Source organism: Nicotiana tomentosiformis, chromosome 6 (assembly GCF_000390325.3).
Source record: "Nicotiana tomentosiformis chromosome 6, ASM39032v3, whole genome shotgun sequence".
NCBI lineage: Eukaryota > Viridiplantae > Streptophyta > Magnoliopsida > Solanales > Solanaceae > Nicotiana > Nicotiana tomentosiformis.
In genome coordinates, this window is record NC_090817.1 from 22,554,151 (window position 1) to 22,568,931 (window position 14,781).

Here is a 14,781-nt window from a genome sequence, read left to right on the forward strand (position 1 = left end):
TTACACCCCTCATTTGGGTCGAAGATGCAATTGTCTCCCCTTTTAAAAATCAAGGAGTTCAAGGCATTCATTGCATCCTTACCTTTAGGAAAGAGATACAAAACCTCCTCCTCCTATTATCCAAGAGTACAAGGCATACATTGTGTCCTTCCTTTAGATAAGAGACACAAAACCTCCTCTTACAACAACTTATCCTTATCCTTTTTTAAAAAAAAAAAAAATATATATATATATATATATATATATATGGGAATCCAAGATATTAAGATTTATCCTTTGGGTTGAAATATAATGTCTTATCTCATAATGTCATGACCCAAAATCTCAATCTGTCGTGATAGCGCCTATCTCGATACTAGGCAAGCCGATAATCTCGATAAACTATAATTTCTCTTAAGTTTGAAAATATAATAATTTAATACAATACAAAATCCCATAGATACTGACACGAACACTCCCCAAAACCTGGTGCCACTGAGTACATGATCATCTAATATGAATATAAGTCTGGAAAATACGGTCTATAATAGTCTGAGACCAAATACAGTAAACAAGGAGATAGAGAAGGAGAGATAAGGTCTGCGGAACACGGCAGCTACCTCAAATTCTCCTGAAAATCAACTACGCGAAATGATTAGCACCCGCTATATCCGAAAATATCTGGATCTGCACACAAAGTACATGGTGTAGTATGAGTACAACCAACTCAGAAAGTAACAATAATAACTAAGGAACTGAAGATAATGACGAGCTACACAGTTATAGTTCACTTTCAGTAATTCCAGCAAAAGAATAGACATGATTTCAAATCTGGCAGTTTAAGTCAAATCAATTTTTATACAGTTCAAGTTCATATAATCCGGATATAAAATCTTTTAGAGATTTCACAACAATGACAGATAGCAACCAAGTGCAATAACAAATGCAAAGCAAGTACAACCTCTCAGGCAACAATCACTCAACTCATTCGAAGAACTCAACCACTCGGCTCTCAGCCCTCAGCACTCACACTCAATGGGTATCAGCGCTCACTAGGGGTGTACAGACTCCGGAGGGGCTACTACAGTCCAAGCGCCATAATCTGCACGGACAACTCATGTGTTGCACGGATAACTCACATGCTATAATATCCTGCACGGACAACTCACGTGCCATAATATCCTTACCTCACCGACAGGCCTTCGTCCTTACTCAGTCCTTAACCTCTCTAGTCTCTAGGGCTCTTAGAAATCACAAAGATCAACCCAAACAAAGATAACATAATGCATCAACAAATATCAAGAAAGACTGAGGTATGATACGCAAGTAAAATCATGACTGAGCATAAGATAGAAATTAGCAAATAATTCAATAAGTACGTGACCTCTGTGGTTCCAAACAGTACTATCACATAGCCTAAGCATGATTTCTAACATGATTTACAGTCAATTTCTTCAACACATAGAGAGCATATAGCTAACAATAAATTATTCAACTATACAGTTTTTCACGGGACGGGCCAAGTCACAATCCCTTCGGTGCACTCCCACACACCCGTTACCTAGCATGTGCGTCACCTCCGAAATAATCACATGATACAAAAATCCGGGGTTTCATACCCTCAAGACCAGATTTAAAAATGTTACTTACCTCAAGCCATGAAATTCTTATTCTGCAATGTCCTTTCCTCGTGAATTAGCCTCCAAACGCCTCGAATCTAGCCATTAATAATTCGTTTCAGTCAATAAAATTTATTGGGATTAATTCCATAAGAAAATGCTAATTTTCCATAAAAATCTGAATTTTAGCTCAAACATCGCCCATGGGGCCCATGTCTCGGAACTCGACAAAAGTTATAAAATCCGAAAGCCCATTCAACCACGAGTCTACCCATACCAATTTTACCAAAATCCGACCTCAACTCAACCCTCAAATCTACAAATCTTATTTCCAAATTTCTAAGTTTCAATCTCCGATTTACACCTCAAAATCATGTAATCTAATCGGATTATTCAATGATAAATCAATATTATGGAGTAAAAATGATCACAAGGGACTTACCTCAAGTTTTTCTTGAAAATCTATCAAAAATCGTCTCTCCTCAAGCTCCAATTTGTCAAAAATAGTGAATGGGACGAAGTCCCTTCTTTATTCTGGGCCTTGATTCTGACCCTCGATTATGGCTCTCGACCCTGGCCCTCGATCATGTCTTCGACCCTGCCTTCGATCGTGGCCCTCGACCCTGGGCTCGATCGTGGCTTCGATCCTGATCCTCGACCCTACCTTCAATCGTGTCCCTCGATCTTAGGCTCGATCGTCCTTGATTTTGGGCTCGATTTTGGCCTCGATTTTCTCGGCTCGATTCTGGCAGAAGAAATTTCCAACATAAGGAAATTGCAGCAGCTGTAGTAGTTCAATTTTTGATCCGTTAACCATCCGAAACTCACCTGAGGCCCTCGGGACCTCAACCAAATATACTAACAAGTACTAAAACATCATACGAACTTAGTCGAATCCTCAAATCACCTCAAACAATGCTAAAACCATGAATTACGCCCCAATTCAAGCCTATTGAACTTTGAAACTTTCCATTTCTACAAACAACGCCGAAACCTATCAAATCACGTCCGATTTATCTCAAATTTTGCACACCAGTCATAAATGATATAACAGACCTATTAAAATTTTCAGAATCGGATTTTGACCCCGATATCAAAAAGGTAACTCCCCGGTCAAACTTTTAAAAAATTTAACTTTCGACATTTCAAGCCTAATTCCTCTACAGACCTCCAAAAAGGTTTTCGGACACGCTCTTAAGTCCAAAATTACCATAAGGAGCTATTGGAATCATCAAAATTCAAATGCGAGGTCGTTTACACATAGGTTCATATCCGGTCCACTTTTCTAACTTAAATTTTTCAATTATGAGACTAAGTGTCTCATTTCATTCTGAATTCCTTTCGGACCGGAACCAACTAACCCGATAAGTCATAAATCAATTGCAAGGCATAAATTGAGCAATAAATGAGGAAATAGGGTTATAATATTCAAAATGACCGGTCGGGTAGTTACACATAAATTAATTCAGCGTCACTAGTATCAAAAGGAAAACCTCCAACACTAGTGTACACTTATAAAGGATAATTTAGACATGGTGTATTGAGAATATTTTAATGACTCAAATAAACAGACCACTTTGGTGGAAACTATTTATTAATCATAATTCTCAATCCATGTATTAAATAATCTCACATGTATATAATATTAAGTACTTTTCAGTGACTCCAAATAAATAGACCACTTTGGTGACCCTATTTATTAATCACAGTTTCTTAGTTATACACGTTAATACATGTGATAAAATAACATTGATAAATCTTTTTTTTTTATTTATATCAATTTTAAATCCGTTCTCTGACCATATCAACAAAGTACGTAACAGAAGTTTCAAACACTTTACGTTGAGAAAATAACCCTCTATAGCCCCTCAAAATTTTAATAGCCCATGTTTTTTCCCATTGACACGAAATGTCCCTCCGATTCAAACATATTACATCTAATAGCCCGAAATATCTATTTTGTATATTTTTTGTATAGTGACAACATATTTTATATATTTTTTGTATAGTGATAGTCTATTTTATTTTTATTTTTTTTACCCAGTATAATCCCACTAGTGGGGTCTGGGGAGGGTATTGTGTACGCAGACCTTACCTCTACCCTGGGGTAGAGAGGTTGTTTCCGATAGACCCTCAGCTCCCTCCCTCCAAGAACTCCCACCTTACTCTTGGGGTGGCTCGAACTCACAATCTCTTGGTTGGAAGTGGAGGGTGCTTACCACTAGAGCAACCCACTCTTGCCTAGATAGTTTATTTTGTATATATTGTATATATGGACAGTTTATTATATATAAATTGTATAGTGACAGCCTATTTAGTATATTTTTTATATAGTGCCATTCTATTTTGTATAGTGACAGTCTATTTTGTATATATTTCAACGATGTATATACAAAATTAATTGAAGAGTAAAGTTTGGTCAAATCCAATATGCCATCATTACCATATTTTTGTATAAAATGAATGAAATTTACGCTCTTCGTCTCTAGCCCTCTGCACTAGTCAAAATTGTCCAATAATATTTCAAGAAAAAAATGTTCAACTTTGCTTTACTAACTTGGAGTTCCTTGTCATGTTTCAGATTGGTATCTGATAATCGTTTTACTGGAAAGCTTCCTGAATTCTTTGTGAACTTTATGAACTTCTAAGTCCTGTATGAATGACTTTGTTTTCCTGATTTTCTGATTAACTAGCATTTCTTTTATCTTAGGTTTCCAGATAAATGCATCCGTTTTTTATTGTCTTCTATTTAACAGATTTCTGAGAGATTAGTTCTTGTTAACAGGAGACTAGAGGGGACACTTCTTGAAGGACTAAGAAATCTACCGCATTTGAGCAAATTTAGGCCAGTCATTATAATTTGTTTGGGGCTATAAATTATATGGCTTAATTCATGGCTAGCGAATGATATTTGTTTCCACCGGACGGCTACAAATGAAATTGGCTCCTTTACGTTCGACATACATACAAGTGACAAACGTAATCTTGAATTAGAAAAATTAAACCACATGCAAACCAACTAGTAAAAGCAGCAGCCATCATTCAACAATTGCAAGATCAATTGAAGCGATTTTGGGACAAAGTGGGTTAATAAAGTGTAAACAAAAATAAAGAGAAATAGGCATGATGCTTTCCGCAGCAACTGTAAACAAAAACCCCTTTGGACTTTAATTAAGTCTTTCAAATTGAGTTGACCAATTTCAAAACATAATTCCGCCAGAATCCCTCTCAATTTTAATGTTATCTTATTGGTTTCATCCCATAATTAACCAAGAGAAAGAAAAGATTCTTTGGTCTTGTCAATCCAGTAGTTAAACCCACTTTTGCCGCCGCCACCTATTTATCTCTTTCTAACCCTTTTGACTCTAATTTCAATCACAATAGATTAAAAACCATTTTACAAAATTAGCAGATACATCTCTACCCGTCGACGTGAAGTTCACCCAAAACAACGGCATAGTGAACCAAATTTCATTGTGTTGTAATGCTGTTCGAAAGTTGAAAGCAGTACGGTATATATTTCGAAATTCAAGATTAATTTCATTGATGTTAGTCCCTAATTATGGTCTCTCATACCAACCGTAAGATAATTAATTCGCAGTCATATCAGAGATTAAGACACAATTATGCAATCAATCTAGAGTCAGAGTTTAAGGAAGCGTACCGTTCAACTCCATCGATTCAGCAGCCGTTCAACTCCATCGATTCAGCAGCGACAGCAAACGGCGATTAAGCCTGATACTAACTTCCACGATCCACTAGCTACGCGCTCTCACAACCCGGAGAACTTGATCGATGGGATGTCTACCTTTACCACGTATTCAAGAGGCAGAATATTCTAATAGCTAGGGAAAGGGTGTTGGCCTCTATTTATAAAGAGTGTCTACCCATCACAAGTCAATTGTTATTGAGTCTCACTTATCCACACACATAATACTTAATATTAGGCATTTTATTTATCCACCACTTGGGCCATGTCACTATCATTTCGGGCTATAACCAAATAACGCAAGTCCAGATTCTAACACGAATGAGCTAAATATGTTTGATTCCCTAACATGAAAATTTTATATTGTTAGATCATTAATAGTGACAATGTTCAAGAAGCAGCTAGAGAGACGGATGGATACTTCATTAAGAGGGGGATTGTTACTGTTATCAAGGATGCATTGATTCCCAGCGGTACTGTCATCTAAGGGGGTGAAACTTGCATTTCCTCCAAATTTTTGGCCAAACAACCATGAGTTAGAAAGGTGTTAGTTGTCCTCTCTGCTGTAGAAATCTAAATGTTGTGTATATTAGTATAAAGCTACTCCTCCAAATAGAAACTGATCATTTCATAAACACCTCCTTTTGGCTAATTACAATTATTTTACTCATGTGAATGGCAATCATGGGCAAGATTCAAAGGTAGAAACAAAGATTCTATCTTCTCTTTATTATAATTATCAACCGTTTCCTTTTGTGTTCATCTTATGAAGTCTAAATTTTAGGCACATCAAAGATTCAAAGGTCAAGGAAGTAACTTTTTTTCACTCGACCTCCATGGAAAGATTCAGGAAAAGATGTAGTTATTAAGAATACAAACTAAGTAAAATATACTCTCATTGCTTTCATAGAAAAATCTCTTAAACACAGACAAAACAAAGTCTTCTTATTATAAGTGAGAAGTCCACAACAAAATAGAGGTCACCTAAATCTTGATCCAGTTACATAGATAATCCAACATACTATGACATCAAGCAGTAGCTAGTGATGTACATGGTCGTTTACATTAGCTGCCGGGGCAGGATAGCTCCCTCCGGGCGATGCCCTGATGCTCCGGCGGTGGCTGCTGTCTAGGCCGCCCAACCTTTCCGTCACTGCCAATTACGATTTTCAACACATTCAAATGTCTAAAACACATACTTTAAGAAGTCTAAAAACAAAAGGAGAAATCAAGAGTAAAAAGAAGAAGGAAGATATGCAACACCTGGAACTGAAGAGAAGTCTAAGAAGATTCTTGTTGCTTCACCATATCCACACCTCGAATTCATGCACAGTGCAAAGATAACCAGAATTAACAGAGCACATGTAGCAGCATTCTTGTAGACAGACATCTTTATTTAACTAAACTTGTTCCGCTTTGCCTCCTAATATGATTCTTTTATAGCAAGTCCAGTCCCAGATGAGGACAGATGGAATCAGCTTATCCATAAATTCTGCACAAAATTGCACCGGTTGGACCCTAAGGGAATGGTCTTTGAATATTATATTATCGCTAGTTTTGACTTTGTTACAAAAATAGACTTCTTCTTCGCCAAAACATCGTAGTCCTTCAATAGTGGAAGCTTTAAATGCTTCTTTGGCAGAGAAAATATAAGTTAATGATCTATTATTGTTAAAATGTTTTGAATGTTGATAATTTGTACTTAAATTTTTAGTTGAACCTTAGAAAGTATTAAGAAGACAAAGTGAGTTTTCTTGGTTTGGTATTAGACTAAATTGGGATCGTTTGTGTTGGTATTTAGGGGTTTTGTTTCGAATTTGAGATCATTTGGAGTAAATTTAGGATGGTTTGATTGAAATTTTAATTTTAATTTTGAAGAACACTTGTTGAATAACACAAAAAAATTATGCCGATCGGATAGAGTTTGATGAACAATTTAATAGATAGGTCAATTGAAAATACCACAAAGTTATGTCAATCTGATAAAACTTGGTAAACAATTAAACAAGCACAAAATCATGCCAACTGGGGAGAGTTTATGAGCAATCTAACAAATAGCTTGGTTGAATGCAGTTAACATAAAATCACGACAATATGGTAGAGTTTGATGAACAAATAAATAATTATAAAGTTATGTCAACTAGCTAGGTAGAGTTTGTAAACAATTAACAATATAAATAAAATAAATATAGCATAAATCTACCAATTCGGTAGTGAACCGGGGTCATTTTCTAAATACTTAAAAAAGGGGGCAATATTTAAAGACCAACCCCTAATATAATTACGGGAGAAATTAAAAAATAGTCAGATTTACAAGTGGTTATTCAAAAATAGCCACACTTTTAAAGTAATCGAAATTTAGCCACTTTTCATGTAAAGATAAATTTGAACGAAAACTCTGTTCAAAATCCGGAAAATACTCCAGTATATTATACTGGAGTTCCAGCATAAGTATACTAGAACTCCAGCATAATATAATGGAATTCCAGCAAAGTATACCGGTCCAGTATAATATGCTGGAAGTTCATACACAGGTGCTCGAATCTCCAGTATATTATGCTGGAACCTTTCGCGTGTTGGAGTTCCAGCATAATATGCTGGAAGTTCATACACAGGTGCACCGAACCCCAGTATATTATGCTGGACCGGTCTCTGTTGCAGCAAAATAGTGGCTATTTTTCAATGATTTGACAAATGCTGGCTATTTTTGAATGATCAGTCCGAAAACTAACTAGCCCGTGCTATTTTTACTATAATTACTCGTATCAATCACCCTAAATAATTTGGTATGACATAAATTATTTTAAGGAAAAACCCCTTATATAGAAGTCATTTTCCGGTATTAGGCTGTCTCGCATATTGACAGCACCATTCGCGACTTTGAACATATAAATTTCAACCCTATTGGGTCTGAAAACATTGATCAGCGTAAGAAAAGTCTACTAAGTTATGCTACTGAATGTTATTTTTAGTTCACTTGTATCCAGAGAAAATGTTATATAACAAAAAATAAATTTAAAAAAAAAAGATAATATTCTGCTTCATGGTAGATAATAAAAAGGCAGAATGACTTGACAAACAACTGTAATTGTCATTCCGATCCCTGTACTCGATATAGTTTCATTCAAATACTTGAACTTAGTCAAAATATATATTTTAAACCTCATTGACCATTGACTGAGTTTATGTAGTATTTGTTTTGCAGAGTCAAAAAAATGAGTGGTTACACGCTATAAAAAGGGGAGTGGATGTAGGGGTGTTCAAACCGAACCGGAAAATCGCATCAAACCGAAAAGTCAAAACAAACCGATTAAAAACCTGATTACGTTTGATTTGATTTGGTTTGGTATGGAGTAAAAAAATTCGACCAACCCGACATATAAATATATAATTTATATATTTTTTAAAGATTTTATATAGAATTTTCTTTAGAAAATGTCTAGAAATATTTGGGACTCCATAGGATGTAATATTTAATAGAACTATGAAATGCATCCATTTTTATTTACGTTAAATAAAGAGTTGTATCATCACTTACTTATCACGTGTTATTGAAATGCGTCAATCTCTTTGTTCTTTCATATTCATATGTCAAAATCTGTTAAATTCTTATACCTTTTTCGAATTTGAAATGGTAGTTTGATAATTTTAAAATTAAATAGAATATATAATTATTTAGCTTTCATATTGATTTTATGCTTAATTAATGAATTCGGTTAACCTTAAAAGCGTACATCAACGAAAAATTATTGTTAGAAGACTAAAAAAATAATTATCATGTGTTATTAACAAAATTATCCCATAAGAATATTTTAATAGATCATATGTTTGTCAGTTTTTAAATTTTTAATAAACATATATTCACTTATCAAAACTTTATCTATAACTTTAACGAAGTAAGATTGAAATAATATTCATGTTACAAAAAAAATCCGAAAATCTGAAAAAATCGAACCAATATAGTTAGTTTGGTTTGATTTTGATAAAAACTGAACCAACCCGATCCATTTATACCCCTAAGTGGATGTATTAATTTTAATCTAAAAATTCTAAAAATCGTAAAAACAAATAACAATAAAAAGAAAAAGAGTAAAATAATTGCTTAACCCAAGCAGATCCCTACCCCCTTCGGCCCCACCTGTGTTGAACCTATGGCTGTCCAACGGGACGGGACTGGACGAGACGGGATAAAATTAACGGGACGGGACGGGACGGGACAAACGGGACGAAACAGTAGGCCCATCCCATCCCGCTAACAAATGGGACAGGACGGGACGGACGATAGACCCATCCTGTCCCGCTAACAAACGGGACGGGAAGGGACGGGACGGGTTCGCGGGCCTTAAGTGTCGTTTAAAAAAAAATTATTTAAGCATTGAGTTTCGCAACGGTTATTCTTTTGATAATGACTAAGTTTTTAAAGTTTGCAACAACTAATTTTTTAACTTATTTAATAAACTTAAAAATTAAACAAAATTAGGAAACTAAGTAAAGAATTATAAAATATTAAAACAAAAGACTTGTAATGAAATATTCTAGTAATTATTAATTTATAATAGAGTTATAATTTATTTAATATAATTTTAAGTCATTAAGTAACTAAGTAAGAGTGTAAGACAATTCATAAAAAAAATTCAAACGCTTAGAGCCTTTTATTTTATTAATAGAACTTTCAAATCTCACATACAAATATAATTCTTTCGAAGAGCACCTAATCTACACAGCCACCTCCTAGGTAGGGTCCTCCGCTAATGAATGTCTATGATCTCCTATTTGAAATCTTGTCGCGCTAAAAGCACTCTCCGATGCTACTGATGATGCATGAATAGAAAGGATATCTCAGGCCATTATTGAAAGTGTTGGAAAAGTATTGCCACGCTCCCTCTACCATGCCAAAAGTTGTTCGTTGCCTTCTTCGTCTTTAATACTTTCCAATCCTTGATTAAGATAAGAATCAAGTTCATCATCAATAGAGGAATCAAAACGTGTTATATCATCCATATCTTCCCATATAACTTCTACTCTAGACTTAGAAGTAGAAGGAGTAGTTTCACCACTTGTTGTTTCCATAGATTTATATTTATAAAACATTGATCTAATATAAGAGTATATGTTAGCTTGACAGTCTTCGAGAGATGGTTGTTCATTTTCTTGAATTGCTAAATTCTCATAAATTTTACGAACAAGTATGGGTTAAGTATAGTAGAAATTAAATAAACTTGGGGAATAGGGAAAAAATACTTTTTAAATTTTACAATTATTTCATTAATGGCCGGTGCATTAGTTGGATTAGTTTTATACTTACCAAATACAACAAAAATTTCACAAATATACCATAATATTTGTGTAACAGTAGGATAATATATACTAAAAAATTATTTTGTAGCATAATAAAATTTTTCTAAAATTTAGTAAGCAATTGGAGCCGTTGCCCAACGGCTAGAATTCAAAAAAAAAAAGGACGCGGGACAGGCATGACGGGACGGGACAGGCGGGATGGGACGGGACGGGACGGGACCGGGACGCGGGATGGGACGTCCCGTCCCGTTGGACAGCCTTAGTTGAACCCCTTCTTTGTCCCCTATTTTTCCCTTCTGCTTTCCCCATCCTTCCTATCGAACCCCACTTTCTTTCTGCCCCCATACCCTCCTAATTTTTTATTCTTAATTAAGACTAGATATTGAAAATAAAAATAGAGTACTGCATCAAAATTACCATATGAAGATTCATTTCAAACTAAATCAAATGCTGTCTCTCTAATCTCCCTTTCTCCTGATTAGTTATGCTGCTACTATGGGGGAGAAGAAAATATTAAGCCAAGAAATCGAAGAGAAATTGTAGGTTTGGATCGAACAGAAAACCCTATTGCCTAAGTCGGTGAGAGAGAAAATACATGAGACAAGCGGGTAAATAAAATGTGATCCATTGATTAATAATAGAGTCAGGTGACTCTATTTATATGTACAAGTAAATGTGGCCAAAAGAGAAATATAACCGAACAAGGGCCAGATCCCTGAAGTACAAATAAAGAAGGCCCAATAGATATAGACCCAACTCTCATAACCTCATCCAGGATCTGGGCTCTGTTTTAAGTGTCTATCACCCCCCCTCCCCCCCAAGGTTGAGGGTGAATGAATACCAAGCTTGCATTAGAGTCTGTGGCGAGGAACACCCGTCAAGGCCTTGATAAGCATATCAGCAAGCTGAGCAGAGGTGTGCACATGCTGAAGGGATATCATACCAGTAGAAAGAACATCTCTAACATAATGACAATCCACTTCAATATGTTTGGTGCGCTCATGAAAAATAGAATTTCTGGCAATATGCACAGCAACCTAGCTGTCACAAAAAACAGGAACTGGAGAAGAAATAGACAACCCCATATTAGCAAGAAGCCTAAGTAACCAAGAAACCTCAGCAACCACATGTCTTAATGCTCGATATTCAGCCTTAGCAGAGCTTAAAGAAAAAGTGGCATGTTTCTTAGACTTCCAAGAGACAGGAGAATCACTAAGAATAATAAAATAACCAGTAACAGACCTCCTTGAGATAGGGAAGGCTGCCAACCCAATCTGAGTCAGAATAGGCCTTCAAGGAGAAATCAGAAGAGTTGTTGAGTAATATACCTTGAGCAGGGTCATTAAGAAAGTATCTTAAAAAATGTAGGGAAGCCAACATATGTGAAACCTTAGGAGACATCAAGAACTGACTCAAATGCTGAACAGGGAAGGAGATGTCAGGCCTGAGGTGCTGCAAGAAGTTCATCTTTCCAATTAATCTTTTGTAGATGGAGGGATCAAAAATAGGATCACGAGAGTCAACATGAAGCTTGTTCTGGGATCAAGGAGGGTAGTGACAGGTTTAGAATCCATACAATGAAATTCAGAGAGAAGATCAGCGGTATACATGTGCTGATGAACCACATAACCATCTGCTACAAGGAAAACCTCAAGACCAAGAAAGTAATGGACTGAACCAAGATCTTTGATTCTGAACTGATGATCTAAGAAGGCCTTTAGGTCTGTCATCTCTTGATAATTATCCCCAGCTAATAGGATGTCATCCACATAAACTACCAATATGACAATGGAGGAGTCAATGGTTTTGGTGAATAAGGAAGAGTCATTTTTCTGGGAGAGTAACCTCAAGAAATAAGGGACTGTGACAGCTTTACAAACCACTATCTAGATGCCTGCTTTAGACCATATAGAGACTTCTTCAGCTTGCATACCAAAGGAGGATCAGAATAAAAGGGAGCAACAGTCAAGCCCAAGGGGATCTTCATGTACACCTCTTTATGAAGTTCTCCATGAAGGAAAGCATTATTGAGATCCAATTGATGGACAGTCCAACCATGCTTGACAGCCAAGGCAAAAAAATACTTGACAATTTTGATCTTGACAACTAGACTGAAAATTTCAACGTAGTCTACGCCTTCTTTCTAAGAGCCCCCCTAATAACTAGCATTGCCTTATACCTTTCAATAAAACCATCAGACCTTTGCTTGATTTTATATACCCATTTACATGGTATGGCTTTCTTCCCTGGAGGTAAAGAGACAATATCCCAAGTCTGATTGGCCTCTGAGGCTTAGAACTCTTTGAGTATAGCATCCTTCCATGTAGGATAAGGTGTTGCTTGATGGTAAAACTAAGGTTTATGTATGTGAATCTCAGTAGAGGTAATCTTGGGATTCACAGGAAATGTGGTAATAACAGAGTAAAAGACATAATCCTGAAGGTAGACAGGTGTGGTAGATTCTCTAGTAGATTTCCTAAGGGGTACAGAAGAAGGAACAATAGGGATAATAGAGTGGGTGGAAAGAAGAGGAGGAGAAGAGGCATGAGAAATAGGAGGAGGAGAAGGGACAGGTGAAGCAGGGTGAGGTGAAGAAGGTGTAGGAGGAGGTAAGATGTCTGCAAAGGAATTAGAGGAAGTAGGAAAAACATGATGTGGAGAGGAAGAATGGTAGAGAAAGATATGTTCATGAAAAATAAAATCCCTATAGAATAGGATGGAATGAGATGTGAGGTTCAGCAGTTTATAACCTTTCTTTCCTAGAAGATAACCTAGAAAAATACAGGGAGATGTCATAGGTTGGAACTTATCCCTACCCACCTTTGGCAAAGTAGCAAAGCAAAGATTATCAAAAGTTCTTAAATGAGAATATGTAGGAGGATGACCATGAAGTTTCTCAAAAGGGAAGAGATTGTATAAGACGCTAGTGGGAAACCTATTGATTACGTAGGTCGCACTGATGACAAAATCACCCCAATACTTGACAGGTAGCTTGGATTGGAACAAAAGGGCTCTTGATGTTTCTAGAAGGTGTTTGTGTTTCCTCTCAACTGCTCCATTTTGTTGAGGTTTATGGGGAATTGTGGTCTGGTGAAGGATACTAGAATCGGCAAAATAGGAGAAAATTGGATAACTAGAACCTAGCGCAAATGCATTGTCAAACCTAATAGTCTGAACTTTAGAGTTGAATTAATTTTGGACCATGAAAACAAAAGCTTTGATTATAGAAAGCATTACTCTTGCAAGAGAGTAGATGTGTCTAGGTCACCCTTGAATAGTCATCAACAATGGTAAAAAAATACCTAAAACCATTATATGTTCTAGGACCCCATAAGTCAATGTATACAAGTTGAAAAGAATGGATAGACTTTATAGTGCTATCTGGGAATGGAAGTCTCTGCTGCCTAGCTAGAGGGAAAATATGGCAGATATAAGATTTTTTTTGAAGACAATTTATCAGATAAAACTGAAATAGACTTTATTTTATTAAATAGCATATGCCCTAACTTTTGATGCCAAAAAAAGATCAACTTTATTAATAGAAGAAACATGATTATAAGTAGTAGTGCAAGTACTGTAATCACATTTAAGAAATGAAGAAGCAGTCGAAATGATATTTATAGATGAAACAGACTGTCCCATAAAAAGATCTGAATGAATGACATAAAACCTATTAGCAGCTCTACTAATTTTCAGTGGCCTATTCAGAGAAGGGGCTTGTACACAACAAGAAATATTGGTAAAGAGGATTGTACAGTGAAATTGATCAACTAATTGTGGCACAAAAACCAAATTGAATTGAAAGGAAGGAACTAGAAGTACATTGGCTAAAATGAGATCATTACACAGTTTTAAAAAACTAGTACAATTGACTTTTACGTTGTAACCATTTAGAAGTGTTACTAAGTAAGAAAAAGGTAAGGGTTGAATATTGTGTAGAAGTTCTTTATGTGGAATCATGTGGTTGGTAACTCCTGAATCTAAAATCCAAGTATTGGCCTCTAATTGAGAAGTAAAACATAAAGCAACAACATACACAACAAAACTACAAAACACACATGTAAATGCTCCCATAGCAGAAAAGCCAATGCTAGGATCCTGAGTTGCAGCAGATAGTTGAGACTGTTGAAATAGACTCATGAGGTGTTGATACTATTCTTTACTGAAGCCACAGAC

The 14,781-nt window shown here is 35.9% G+C and overlaps 1 long non-coding RNA gene across 3 annotated transcripts; it reads right to left on the minus strand.

The window, feature by feature from the left end:
* Positions 1 to 243: 243 nt before the first annotated feature.
* On the minus strand, positions 244 to 6,861 carry LOC104098350 (uncharacterized). Of its 3 annotated transcripts, XR_011408397.1 has the most exons (4): positions 6,571 to 6,832; positions 5,263 to 6,460; positions 1,630 to 1,696; positions 244 to 666 (listed from the first exon to the last, which is right to left on the minus strand). It is a non-coding gene; the product is annotated as an uncharacterized lncRNA (long non-coding RNA). The 3 variants fall into 3 exon arrangements; XR_011408396.1 differs by having other exon boundaries at positions 1,630 to 6,460; positions 6,571 to 6,861; XR_686750.4 differs by lacking the exon at positions 1,630 to 1,696 and having other exon boundaries at positions 6,571 to 6,831.
* Positions 6,862 to 14,781: the final 7,920 nt, after the last annotated feature.